This window comes from Schistocerca piceifrons, chromosome 7, assembly GCF_021461385.2.
Source record: "Schistocerca piceifrons isolate TAMUIC-IGC-003096 chromosome 7, iqSchPice1.1, whole genome shotgun sequence".
Lineage (NCBI taxonomy): Eukaryota > Metazoa > Arthropoda > Insecta > Orthoptera > Acrididae > Schistocerca > Schistocerca piceifrons.
In genome coordinates this window covers 349,370,162-349,385,900 of record NC_060144.1, presented here as the reverse complement: position 1 = coordinate 349,385,900, position 15,739 = coordinate 349,370,162, and positions in this window count along the sequence as shown.

Below are 15,739 nucleotides of genomic sequence, written 5' to 3'. Positions count from 1 at the left end.
GTCAAAGCATGCGAAGACCGGATCTCATTAGTTCATACGACGTATAAGATAGGTTAATGATGGAACGGTGGCACCAAATTTCACCACATTTCTTCCCAAATCTACGGTGGACGTGTCACACGATGGGAACGTTGTCACAACCCCCCTTAACATCTCTTCTCTTCTCTTTATGCCTTTGGGCTGTGTATCGCAACCACGATATCCAGCGTGGTAATAAAACGGTTGTCTTACGCTCAGAATCGACATAACTGGAAGTGGCATGAAGGGCATCAATGAAACTACGCCATTCCTTGGGACATTCATTTACCCATGTATCAAGTTTGAAAACGACAGTTCGCTCTGCGATATGCATCAGAACAATGTTGTGAACCTTTCGTATTTCCTACGCCCAACGGAATATTTGCAACTTCACTAAGGATGCAGTGTGGCTGCAACACCACTAAACGTGACCTCATCGCTTCGAAGTGCAGTACGACAGCAATATTTGCTCTGGTATAAATCGTGAAACTACCGGGGACCGTGCAAAAAGGTCTACGTGAACCGAAGCAGCAAACGGCGTTTATGGTTTTTCAGCTTTCCGTTTTTGCACCCTCCTGCGGCGTGATGATGGTGGTACTTGACATCCAAGAGAACAACCAAAAATGTTACTCACAGAACTGATGAAACAAGAGAATGTGATAACTTACACTACAATGGGGTGACAGAAACCTTTTTAGCAGTCGGGAATCGAAATTACAATACCGACTCCGTTGCAGACGTTTTAGCAGCGCGTTTAGCTGTCAGCATAGAAACCGGACGACGGTATACACAAGCCATCAGCCGATAACGCTAAGCAAACACCACACTCAGGAAGTTTAGTTGCTTCCATATAAACCTTCCTGCTTGTACAAGAGATTTCGAAAAAAACGTGAATCCACACCGCAGCATGAAAGACAGGATTCCCCATACTTTTAAGAACATGAGTAAACAAAATTTTCAGCATGGAGTTAATGTGGTGGATCGAAGTAGAAGGCAGTAACAACTCACACTCGTGGAGCACGCCCAGTCGAACACTGGCACCTGACTGACCCGCTTTCGCTGCTCTCCGGTACATCAAAACAACCGCCGAATATCGACTGCCGAGGTGCGGCCGCGTCGACTGCACGTGGTTCCGTCAAAGCTTCTTTACAGGGACCCCCTCCCGTCGGGCCCGCAGATCCGTTCAAGCGCTAGGACAGAGGGCTTTTCTACTCTCGGAACGAGTACGTCCTCCTCGCTTTAGCTGCATCGATCAACTGCACGGCCGATTGACAGGTCCAATCGATAGTCGATTATCAGAAAAATCAAGGCAAACTATTGTGTCGCTCACACATCTTCACCAACTAAGAAAGAAAACCCTGGCTATCTGATCCGTCAGTGTGTGATTACCTTATTTTGGGAGCCCTCAAGAACTGCAACAGAACATTTCGGATGAGACTTCGGCGTATCCATCAGTCTAGCTTCGATCAGCCCTTAGCAAATTGTATACTATTGCCCAAAAGTGCCGAGAGGTGATTGGTGGTCTCTTTCAACATCTGCTACAGTCAGGTTAGTACCGTATTTTCTTTCCCCTTCTGTGGTCCAAGGAACACTAGAAGTTCCTTTTGGGTTTTCCAGCGGGGCGACAATGTTGTCGCGACTCTTAGACGTGGTACTGGGTGATATAAATTTCAAACCCTGTATAACTACTCGGCTGATGTAATGTTGTAAAACTTCCAAGAGCACGTCCAACATCTCGAACAGGTGCTGATCGGCTTCCGTGAGCCATCCAAGATTCATTGCCATAGAACAAATTTCCTCTTTGCGGCGTTTGATGTCAGCTGACGGTATTCGAATAGATAAAGGCAGAAAATTACCCCCTCCACCCACAAGAATATGAAGGGAGTCACGGCGTATGGCCTACTTCGTTAGGAAATTTGGGCATAATTTTGCCCAGTTGGCCGCCACAGTGATTAAACTGCGGAAGAAGGGAGAAATCTTCAGTGGGGAGAGAGTAAGGAGTCCGTCTTTGAATTCATTAAGGTAGCCCTTAGTAATCCACCTGCTTGGTCATTCCAGCTTTTGAGTCTCCTTCGTGGGTCAAACCGACGACTCGAATACTGGGGTTGCTGCTGTTTTTTTTTTGCAAGAACAGTATGGATATTGCCAGATGGTGGCTTGTGCTTGTACCCCGAGGGCCCTTACCCCAGCTCAACGTACTCAGTCTACCAATAGGAGGCCATGGTGGTGTCACTTTGTATTGGACGAGATTCTCTCTGGTGTCCCGTGGCTATCTGAAATGGTAGAGTAAGGGTCACGATTGAAACATAAGGGCGGAGCTCACCATACGAAGCATGGTTCACTTGACCAAATGCGGATCTTTGTTACAGAACCAATTGGAGGGTCAGCACCGGTCTCTGACGCTTCTCCACCATGTCATCTGCAGATCCCTTGACTGACGCTATAGGGAGAAGAGGTGTCAGGTTCCACTTGATAGGTCATGGGTCCATTACACACAGCAGACTGCTGTGCGGTTAGCAGGGGTGAGGTGGACTTGTAGGTTTTGTAGGCTAAACGTTCCTGGGAATTTACAAAACGGGCTTCAGCCCCAAATGCTGCAGGTCAGACATAGGAGGATGGTACACACAGAAACTATTAGTATTATAATTTAGCCCACCGTAGTTGCGTTGGGAAAGATCTATAGCTCCAGCCGCTAGTAGAAATCACTTGCAGTCAAATCGTTATAGGTACTGAAATATAGCTAAAGCTGGAGGTATGACAGCCTGACCTTTTGCAAAGAACCAAACGGTGTTCAGAAAGGCTTAAGTATAGTTTGTATTGCCGTGTTCGTATTGTCTGAAGTAGTTTATGTGGTAGTGAAACTGAAGAAGATAATTCCTTAGTTTAGAGTAGGTAGAGGTTATACTTGACAGCCGGAATAAATTAACAATAAGTTCCTTTTACCCTCCTCATTAAATTATAATTTTTGGTGATTTCGATTTACCGTTGATATGTTGTCCAATACACGTGTTGAAAGACGGTGGTATGCATAAAACATCGTCTTAAACTATACTAAAGGCTCTCTCCGAAAATTGTTTTGAGCAATTGTTTCAGGAGTCCACTCGAAGTGTAAACAGTTGCGATATCATACTCGACCACTTAGCAACAAATAATTCTGCGCAGATACAGTGTGTCATGACTGATACAGTGGTTAGTTATCATAAAGTCGTCCTGTCGAGACTAAATACCGTAACATTCAAATCAACCAAAATTAAACGAAATACACCTCTATTTTAAAATGCAGATAAAAGTTTCCTTTCCGCCTTCCTAAGACAGTCTCTGATCCTTCCAAACTATGTTAGCGTAGATGCTATGTGGCTTAAATGCAACAAAGAAACAGTATGATGGCAGTTGAGAGATTTATACAGACTAAATTAATAAGAGACATAAGAAATACATAGCAGCACACAAAACAGTTCTGAACACTGTTACAGAAGCAACGAAAAAGCATGCCATATTTAAAAACTTGAAATCTCTAAGCTTGGCGATGTTTCACAGGAACATGAAATAGACTTCTCTTGGCCATATATGTCCTTTTTCCCATTGCTGGTCTGCTTTTGATCCTCCTTGCTCCGTCCGTCATTGGTTATTTTGCTGCCTAGGTAGCAGAATTAACTTCATCTACTTCGTGGCCATCAATCCTGCTGTTAAGTTTCTCGTTGCTCTCACTTTTGCTATTTCTCATTACTTTCGTCTTTCCTAGATTTACTATCAGTCCGTATTCTTTACTGGTTAGATTGTTAATTCGATTTAACAGATCATGCAATTCTTCTACACTCACACAGGGTTGCAAAGTCATCAGTGAATCGTATCATTGATACCCTTTCACCTTGAAATTCAGTTGCACTCCCGAACCTTTCTTTTATTTCCATCATTGCCTCTTCGATGTACAGATTGAACAGTAAAAGACGTAAGACTACACTCCTGTCTTAGACCCTTTTTAATCCGAGGACTACGATCTTGGTCGTCCACTCTTATTGCCCCCTCTTGACTCTTGTACATATTGTATATTACCGGTCTCTCCCTGTAGCTAACCCCAATTTTTCTTAGAATTTCGAACATCTTTCACCATTTTAACTGTAGAAGCTTTTTCCAAATCGACAAATCCTATGAACGTGTCTGGATTTTTCTTTTGGTCTTGCTTCTATTATCTACCGCAACGTCAGAATTACCTCTGCGTTGCCTTTACCTTTCATAAAGCCAAACTGATCATCTAATAAATCCTCAATTTTCTGCTGTATATTATTCTTGTCAGCAATTTTGACACGTGAGATGTTAAGCTGATTGCGCGATAATTGTCGCATTTGTCAGCTCATGCAGTCTTCGGAAACGTGTGAACGATGTTTTTCCGAAAGTCAGATGGTATGTCGCCAGACTCATACATTCTACACATTAACGTGGATAGTAGTTTCCTTGCCACTCCTTCATAATCATTTTAGAAATTCTAATGGAATATTGTCTACCCCTTCAGTCTTATTTGTTCTGAAGTCCTCCAAAGCTCTCTTAAAGTCTAATACTGGATCCACTATCTCTTCTAAATCGACTCCTGTTTTTTTCTATCACATCAGACGAATAAGGTATACTGCCTAGAGAGCTGTTCCTTATTGCTGTGTCTATAGTGTTAGAGAACTCCAAGGGTATCTCGTCATTTCTTAGTACCTCCGGATGCCATTTGTTTGTGTATTGATTCTTCCTGAGTAATCTCTTCCAGCTTCTCGTCATCACTACCATATTGTGATCTGAGTCTATGTCTGCTCTTGGGTACGCCTTATAATCCAGTATCTGATTTCGGAATCTCTGTCTATGATGTAATCTACGTGAAATCTTCCTGCATCACCCGGCCTTTTACAAGCGTACCACCTCCTCTTGTGATTCTTGAACTAAATATTTGCTGTTACTAGTGGAAACTTATTACAGAACTCAGTCTTCTTCCTCTCTTATTCCTTGTCACAATTCCATGTTATCCTGCAACCTTTTCTTCTACTCCTTAGCCTACAACGGCATTCCAGTCCACCATGACTATTAGATTTTCATCTCATTTTACGTACTATATTTCCCTTTCAATATCGTCATATACTCTATCTCTTCGTCTTCAGCTTGCAACGTCGGCATGTACACCTGAACTATCGTTGTCGGTGTTGGTTTGCTGATAATTCTGATAACAATAACCCTATCAGTTAACTGTTCACAGTAACACACTCTATGCCATACCTTCCTTTTCATAACCAGTCCTACTCCCTATATACTATTTTCTGCTGCTGCTGACATTACCCTATACTCATCTGATCAGGAATCCTTACCTTCTTTCGATTTCACTTCACTGTCCTCTCCTTTGTTTATATTAAGCTCTTGCAATTCCGTATTCAGACTTCCTAGCCTCCCTACCACGTTCAAGCTTCTTACTTTCCACCCCTCCAATTAGTTTTCCTTTCATGAGGTTTTCAATCTTCTTCTCATGGTCACCTCCCCCTTAGCAATCCCCTCCCGGAGATGCGAAAGGGGGACTATTCCGGAATCTCTTGCCAATGGAGAGATCATGACGACACTTTTTCAGTTACAGGCCCCATATCCCGTGGATACACTTAACGTGTGGTTTCTATTGCCTCCTGAGAATACAAAATAATTTTGACAAGATACATGTATGGTGCGATAAGTGGCAACTTACTCTAGACAAAGTATACATTAAATTTCGGTTGCACGATAAATCACAAGATTGTATAGGATATCAGTTCAACTAAATAAGCAGTGATTTCAATTACAAGGTAATCGGAAACTCTCACATAGAAGATCTGCGGAAGGCGAGCCAGAAACTGAGTTTTATTGGCAGAACGCTTAGAAGATACAACAGATCTACTAAAGACACTACCTACACTATGTTCGCCCGCCCTCTCCTGGAATACTGTTGCACAATATTGGATTCTTACTAGATATAATTGACAGATTGCATCGACGAAGTTCAGAGAAAGGCAGTCCATTTTGTATTACCAGAAAATAGGGGAGAGGACTTAATGGATGTTGGGGGTAGCAACATGAAAACGAAGGCGTTTTTAGATGCAATGAGAACTTTCCTAGAAATTTCAATCGTAATTTTTCTTCTACGATTGTGCAATTTTTTTTTCTGATACCCACTTACAAAGAGAGGAATGATTACCCTAATAAAATAGGAGAAATCAACGCTCGCACGGAAAAATTTTAGCGTTCGTTTTCCGGTATTGAGTTACAGAAATAATCTGAAGGTGATTCGATGAAACCAATGTCAAGCACTTAAGAGTGAATGCAGAGTAGTGATGTGGATACAGATTTAGGTATATGGGATGTAGGTCATTGTCGGGATGTTGGTACTGTGAGGTGCCAGGATTGCGGTTAAGCAACAAGAAAGTTGAGTCTTTGGATAAGAACAACTGAGGAAAGTCATCGAATGGTGTGAGACTCGTTTTAACTTTTCAGCTGTGCGGCATGCGACATTTATATAAATTAAATACACTATCGCTAACAGTATTTTACCTTCTAGCGACCGCTAGGGATATAAATAGCTGACCCCTATGAATGGAAGACAGAAGGGTCCCGGCTACTTCTCTATAGCGGGAACAGACGCCAGTTGTTCAGGTTGAGGGTCAGAGTAAGGGTGACTACGACGTCCACCGCCTGTAGCAAAGTAAGCCACATCTGATGACTTACCTTTCAGGCTCGTGTCGGGCGTCCCAAGTGGAACTCCAGCCACTGCCTGCCAGAATTGCTTGTACTGATCAGTCTGTCAACAGTCTGCGCTCATGACCTTTGCCTTCCTCTTACGCACAGTGAGATACAAAATAGAGCTTCATCATGTAATATTCCACAGACAAGTTACATCGGGAGAGAGATTATAAATATATCAACAGTAACACATTAGCACCTCGTATTAAGCACCACACAGTTATTTGAATCAGTCACAAAAGATACCGAAGATGGAGGCAGTCATGGTTCCTCTTAAAGTACCATTTCATTAAAAAGGACAGTCCGTTTCTATACATAATCATGTCGCTGAACTCCCTGAAACCCTCCCCCCCCCCCCAAAACTCTCCCCACCACTCCTCTCCCCGCTGCCCCTCTCCTCCTGCCAGATTCTTTCATTTACCTGTCATTAAAGCGAAACAGCTAATAACAGACCAATATTTACAGACCATTCAGATGAAAAAGTCAATCACTATATAGCTGCCATGGCGAAAGGTTTCTGGATGTTTTGTGATATGTCAAAAAATGTGACAATACTATTTTTCCACTTCTGTATTACTTTACAAAAATCTTTGTCATATGTTCCTAAAATTCCTGATAGTCATTAAATATTATTTCACATATTCGCACACACCATTAGAAGAAAAACTGAAAGATTACCCTGAATTGCAAGTTGCATGAAATGCTATGAAGTGAAGCAAACATTTGGACGCACTTTAATAGCGCTCAGATGTCTTGACCACAGTTTTATATTGTTTCCAAAATCGCCTAACCCCTTTCGACATCGTCATTTTCGAAGGCTATAAAATACAACACAAAACTGGTGCCAGAAGATACGCAGATATGTTACATTTTATCATTGATTAGAAACTTAGTATAAATAGAATGTGGCTTTCTAACCTACCATTGTTGTGTCAGTCACATAAAATTGTCCAGTAGATACGTTGTATCTCGTCAACATCGTTAACTACGAGACAAGTGTAAACTGGTACTAAGGGAAAAAGTGGAAACCAAGTAAACGTAACCACTAGGCGGCACTGGATACATGGTACACGAAGCATTTGTTTGCTTAAAACTGAATTTGCAACTTTCAATAGCATAAAGCAATTTCATAAGTATACAATTTATCAGCAAACTTCACGGCGTTTCTTAAAAAAGGTAATTTCTTTACAAAACAGTATGTAATAGATCTTTTCCATGGTCGAAAATAATAGACTGGAATAGGCCGCTGAGTAGCACTAGGGTACATGAGGCCAACTGTCTGTCCTTAAATTACTACCATCAGTAAAATTTCATAAATACCATTTTATAAGAATTTACAAAGTATAGTAACACCAGCTGGGGCATGTGGCATACTCTAACGAAGAACAGGTGAGGCCCACGCGTCCCCATTGGCGGAATTTGCAAGCTAGAGAGCCATATTCTACTAATTATATATCGTCTCTGATGAATGGTGAAATGTAACGTACTTTCATATCTTTTGAAACCAGTTTTGTGTTGTATCTTAGAGCCTTAGAAAATGACGGATTGCCAAAACACGTAAGGCGAATTTGTAAATAATAACAAGTGTGGTCATGACATCTGAAAGTTATTAATATTCAATTGAATAGCATATACTGGCGCCATAAAGTAAATTAACTCACACTCTCTCACACACTCTCACACTCTCTCACACTCTCTCACACTCTCTCACACACACACTCTCTCTCACACACACACTCTCTCTCTCACACACACACTCTCTCTCTCACACACACACTCTCTCTCTCTCTCACACACACACTCTCTCTCTCTCTCACACACACACTCTCTCTCTCACACACACACACACACACACACTCTCTCTCTCACACACACACACACACACTCTCTCTCTCTCACACACACACTCTCTCTCTCACACACACACTCTCTCTCTCACACACACTCTCTCTCTCTCTCACACACACTCTCTCTCACACACACACTCTCTCTCACACACACACTCTCTCACACACACACTCTCTCTCACACACACACACACTCACTCACTCACTCACACACTCACACACACTAACACGTGCGAGTATATCCTCCAAAACATGACTCTGGAGTCTCAAATTAAGCGCCCCTGTACCACTTCCGTGACTAAATGGTTGTAAAAACACGTGTGACTAGAAGATAACAAAGGAACTACGCTTCTGACATTTCATTTTTAGACATAAATGTGGCTGGGTACAAAAACGCACCTGACCAACTGTATAAATGCACAAAGCACAATTTCACTGAGATGCTATGATCATCAGTCAAGCACACATACAAATAGGCTGTCTGAATAACTATCAGTAACTGGAATAATGCAATTAATGTATAATTTATAGTACATTAGGCACCTAAAGCACGACTGAATCTGACTAACAGCAAAAATGTTAATTTCACGTGCAAATAGTCCAACTGTAAAAGACATAGGTAGCTTGCTAAGAAGACAACTGAAGTGTCACCCTATGCCTAAAAGGGAGTATGAACGAAAAGGGAGCAGAACAAGTGCCCTTTTAAAAGTGAAGAAGACAATGCATCACATTCTTCAACAGGAAAGTGGCAGGCTCTAATTATTAACATTTCATTTGGGATCTACATGTGGTTACGTTCCACTGGTGCTCTAAACACCAACAGTACCTTTTACAACCCTGAAACTCAACAAACAGTACAAAAAAAAGGATGCATTTTGACGAGATATTTAGTACTGATACATAAATTGTATGCTTACTTGAGACCATGGTTACTCCTGGTTAAAAAATGAGTCACTTTATTATTTACATAACTTTTAATTATACACCACTTCACCAAGGACCAATTTACGGAGGCTGCATTTTGTGGATACAGATAATCCATCAAATTTTTGTATTATAAAAATAAAATCAGTGATGCTATTTAATACATGTAATCTGGGCCCACCTGAGGTTGCGTACAAAACAAGTTGAGGAATGCTGTGACATTTACCAAAAAGTGCACGGCTCTCTTAAATCATAGACTGAAGTTTCTTTCCTTTCTATAATCAAGTACCAAGCAATACCAAAATCTAGCAGTAACACTCTAAAACACAAGATGTAAGAACACACAACAGTCTAGTTTCATATTCATTTTATGTGAACTGAGGTCCGTTGTTACTTAAGGTTAACCTTCTAGGCAAAAAACCTAAGACAACGCCTGAATTGTGCTACGTGACTGGCAGTTACCCCTCAATATTAGTAAGTGTAACCTACTGTTCTAACCTCCCCACAAAAATAATGAAAGTCAATGTTAATGAAAATGAGCCAAGCGTAACCTCCTTGCAAAATTAAAGAATAATAATGGCCCAAATGTAAACTCCCACAAACATTCACTAATGAAGATTGCTCATTAAACTCACAATAATATTAATTAATGAAGCATGAACTGAATGGAAGATCTCAACGCAAATAATTAAACCTGACCTACGGCCATGTGAAATAATTAAACCTGATAAATTCTTACCTCAGTAAAACTGCATCCATATCTGCTCTTATTTTTCGGCACAGCTCCGTGCAATGCTGGCCCATATTTCATTTTGATTCTTGGAGGGAATGCATAGGAAGTATTACTTGACTTGAAATGAATCTTTTTGTTTAAAACAGTTACTTTATAAAAAATTATTATTGGGGCAATTCTTGAACAAGTTAATTACAATTAACATATGTCATTAGCTGAGCGCAATGCTGCTTCATTACCTTATAAAACAATATACCTCGTCCTGAATCGTGACCAGAGATGGAAGGAGAGCACGCCGGCGATGCATGCCGACGCCCGCTCAGTACAACCGTCCACTCGCTAAAACTACTGCCGACTGACTACTACTGCAGACAGAGTGCAACTCGCAACTGCACCAGACTACTACTACCGACAGAGTCCAACTCGCAACTGACTAATCGCAACTGAACACTCGCGCGGTCATGCGCAGACTAGCAACGATAAATCACTCTCTGGTCAGAGATTCTATCATGCCTTGCCATCGCTGGTAATGAATACATATGAAACGTACGCGTTTCAATGTTTATAACAAGGTGAAAATCCCCATTAATGTAAGAATACAAAATAAATGCTCATTCTTTGGAAGCGGTAACGTCCGTCAAGTACCTAGGTGTGACTATTCGAAATTATCTGAAATGTAATTATCAGATTACACAAGTAACGGGTAAGGCGAAATCTAGATTGCAGTTTATTGGTAGAATCCTGAAGCGATACGGTCCTTCAACAAAGGAATTAGCTTACAATACTTTAGTTCGTCCAGTCTTGAAGTATTGTTCATCTGTGTGGGACCCTTTCCAGTTCGCCTGATTAAAGAGATTGAGGAGGTCCAAAGAAGAGCGGCAAGAATCGTGACTGGTATATTTAGCCATCGCGGGAGCGTTACAAATCTCGTAGAAAGTTTGAAGTGGGACACTCTTGCAGATAGACGGTGCGCTAAATAGAAGAGGCTGCTCACTAAATTCCGAAATCCGATCTTCACCGAGGACGTAGAGCATATGTTATTACCACCAACTTTCAAATAGCACAATGATCACCATTCAGAGGTAAGGGGAATAAGACCTCGTACTGAGGCGTTCAGACAGTCGTTTTTCCGTCGCGCGATCCACGAGTGGAACAGAGGGGGAGAAATAGGACTTTGGCGTGAATTGTGCCCTCCGCCACACACCGCTTGGTGGCTAGCGGAGTATATATATAGATGTAGATGAACATAGCGAAAGACAAACAAAATGACAAAGCACAATTTCTTTGCGGAGGAGAGAGGAGGAGGGGAAGACAGCGTTTTTGATGAGATCTTTATTTCTTGCATAGGCTGGACTACATATTTTCGTAAAATACACGTTTAACTTTACAATGCTAAGTATATAAGATATAATCGTGGGAAAAGGCACTCCTGGACGAGCTTGCACACAGAGAAAGTTCCTTATCTTTAAAATAAGATCCATGCATCAAATTAAAGTTATCAAAATACTTAAGATTTCAATTACAAAACACACACTAGTTACTTATAACACTCAGGTCTAATTACAGATCTCTGGTTTTTCACCAAAAGATCTCGAGTACAAAGGAAGTTACACATGGCTCACAGATTCGCATATCTTCTGAGACTTGCCCATTAAATAACACTTGTTGTCGACTAAACTTGTCGGCTAAAGTTTAATAACCGTACCACACTTTGCAAGGCAGAGAGGACCTTGAAATGAAATACATGCACATCTTCATTGTTTGTATTACTTATCAAAATACGTACAGCTCACTTATAAGTACTATTGTCATGCTTAACGTTTAGCAGAGGATTATTTCGACATCTGACTATCTATTAAAGAAACTAAAATACATAAATGTTGGTTCTCTTGCATCAGTAGATCAGTGGCAGAAGGGACAGGATTCCTGGTCAGATGAGTACAGGGTTATAAATACGAAGTCAAGCAAGGGTATTACAGGAGTAGGTCTAATGATAACGAAAAACAGGAATGCTGTTAAGCTACTATGAATAGCTTACTGAGTGCATCATTGTAGCCAAGATAGACATGAAACCAAAATCCATCACAATAGTATAAGTTTATATGCATAGAAGCTATGTGCATGATGAAGAGATTAAAGGGATGAATGACAGACAAATGAAATTGTCCAGATAGTTAAGGGAAAGAGGGATTTAGTTGTGATGGGGAACTGGAATTCGATAGTAGCAAAGGGGAGAGATAGAGAAATAGTAGGACGATATGGAGTAGGCGAAGGGAATGAAAGAGAAGCTGCCTGATAGAGCACAATTTAACCATCTCTAATCCTTGAGTTCCAGAATCATCGAGGAGACTGTAGAACGTTTAAGAGACCTGGAGACACCAGCAGGCTTTAGTTTGACTGTGCAGTGGTCAAAAAGATATTTCAGAACATGTAAGATATTTCCATGGTAGATGTACACTCTGACCGCAATTTATTGGTTAGGAGCTGTAGAGAAAGACGGAAGAAACTAGATGAGGACTGAAGAAACTGCAAAAAGATAGGAAATTAAGAAGATGGGACCATGATAAATTGAAAGAACCAGATGTTATCCAAAGTTTCAAGTGATTATTAGACAATAATTGTCTGAAAGAGCAGAAACGAGTTCGATAGAAGACAAATGTCCAGCTTTGGGAGATGAATCAATGAATGCAGCAGAGGATAAAATTAGTAAAAAGACGAGGCCTAGAAGAAACTCTAAGGTATCACAGGAGATATTGAATTTAGTTCATTAAAGGATAAAACATAAGAAGTGCAGCGAATGAAGCAGTCAAAATGAAATATACGTAGATGTTTAAAATATGACAGTGACAAAGTGCAAAATGCCTAAGCAGGAATGGCTAAAAAACAAATGCAAGGCTACAGAAGCATACATAACCAGGAGAAAGTCAGACACTACTTACAGGAAAATTAAAGTGGTCTTTGGAGAAAGGAGAAGCAGCTGTATGAATATGAAGATCCTAGATTAATTAAGAAATTCATAGCTGAAAGGTGGATGGAGCCCATAGAAGGGCTATACAATGTAAATGGACTTGAAAGCAATATTACAGAAAGGGATGAGGGTATAGATGAAAATGAGGTAGGAAATGTAATACTGCAATAAGCACTTGACAGAGATGTAAGTTGAACCAAAGTCCCTGGAGTAGATGATCAACTGAATGACGTGATGGATCTCAAAGCAAAGTGAAGAGCCACATACGACATTAGGAAGAAAGAAGTAGTTATCAACTAAGAGGTGCTCTCCAGTCAAGATACTGCAGTAGTAGGGGAAAATTTTTGTTTTATTTTTATAAACTGAAATATAGAGATGGGTATTAGAATCGTGCTTGATTCTATAACCGTCCTTAGCTGGTGAAAAGAGTTATTGCCATGTTGTATGTAGTTCTATCAATACTAGAGAAGTGTCAGTAGCCTGGGGAAAGTGTAATGTAGTTAATGTCCTCGCCAAGGGAGCGTGAGGACACAATTGAGAAGTGAGTGAAGTATTTGAATTCGTCCATTGTTGAGAGTGCATTTGGGGCTTTGTTATAAGTTACTTGTGGGCAATTTTGTATTTTTGTTTTGGAGCACAGAAAGTATGGGTATTGCTTTTCAGAGGTAAGCAAGTTTTTTTACTTACACTGTTCGAAGGGGCATTTATGGACTGAGACAACCCTGTACCCATATTTTGCATTAAGATGACCAACCATTCACGACGAACCTTACTAATTAATAACTACGAAATTCATGACTCTTGTGGAAGACCACGTGAAATTTATGTAGCCATGTCTTGTATTAAGATGACACCTATTCACAACGATTCTTATTAATTGGTAACATTAAAATTTGTGACTCGAGTGGAAGAGCAATAGAATTTTACTTTCAGTGGCTTATCTGTTAAAATAATGGAAAAAATTAGAAAAAAAACGTGAAAGCACTCTAATAAAAATTTAAATGTGGTACAGTGTATATGAAATATGTGTTGGTCCACGTATCTACATTGAAACGAGTAGATGGTGTATGCATTATTTCGCCTACAATCAACGTTCACAAATTAAGTATTTGCGCAGTGTCAGGCGAGTAACTACAAGAATCATCAGTGAGATCTTGGCTTAGAAGACAGATAACAGGGAGCAGAAGGAGGGAAAGATTGAACAAAGAAGTAAACTAAGGACAGCTAGCTGACAAACACACAGACATCAAATGGGTAATGGTTGCAGGTATCTCTTCACCTTGCGTATTAAACTGGGGTGCGTTGGATCTAACAGATAGAATACTTTCTCCTTAAAACATGTACATACGCTAGCAGTGGCATGGATGAAAAGGGGAATGATGCATGTGTTCACTAACGTCTAACAAATCAAAAAGATATCCTAATCGTCTATATAAGACAGTAAATTTATGGTGTTAACATATTGCTATTTAAAATGGATAGATGTTTCTTCAGTTATAGTAAAGAGAAAAGATTATTACAAATACGAGATTTATTGTAAAAGTAATCAATCAGGATAACTTGCAGTTTTTAATTGAATTGGATATTACAGATGAAATGTTACTGGAGTACAAAACATTCAAAGAACAGCTAATGTAAAGATGTATCATTTGTGTATATGTGGTATTAATGAAAAAGTCAGAATAATCTTGTTATTTCTGGACCTTGAGTAATGAGCAGGAGGCCAAAGATAATACAATTGGAAACTATGCATACTAGTTGGCAACAGTATGTAAATGGACATCATCAAGTGATGATGCAGTCCGGCCTGGAAACGCATCTGGTTGCAATGTGCAGCCACATCAGGGGGGAAGGAAATGGAAGAGAACGAAAGAACGATATCCTGGGCCGAGGAACAACTTCTCTCACATTTTTAGTGACAAGAGTGAGTTACTGCGGTGCTTAACAATCTGGTGAGATAGCCTTGAAGACAGGTAGACCATCTACCCCCGAACAAGGGGATAAGTTGTTTCTGCAGTCACAAGAGGTGCCTATCAAGGAGATTAGCAGGCTCCATGTCTAAAACGAAAACTCTAGTCAACACAGGAAGCTGCATTATGTAATCCGATTCACATTAGTACACTACTGGAGCAGAGAAAAAGACAATCAAATGGAGTTTCTACTAAGCAAAGGAGTCCCGGTCGATAGCAGGTCATTCTGACGAGCCTAGCCATCCATGGAAGCAAACACTACACACCTATGGCCACAGTCAACTCACATTGAACTGACCTTCGTTTACTATTGTGTTTAAACGATATTCGTGTACCAGCGTCTACATACTCGTACCACAGGTGCTGGACGCAAACATGTCACAGTTCTCAGGTGAAGTTAGGTTCTCTTGTGTGATTCCGTATTGTTGAAAATATTTTTCCTTGTATCTACCCGCAATGAACGTAACATATATACTTTTTATGATTCTAATATTTTTCCTTGTGATTTTTAGACATGAAAGTGCTTGCACACCTGTAGTGTCTTGTA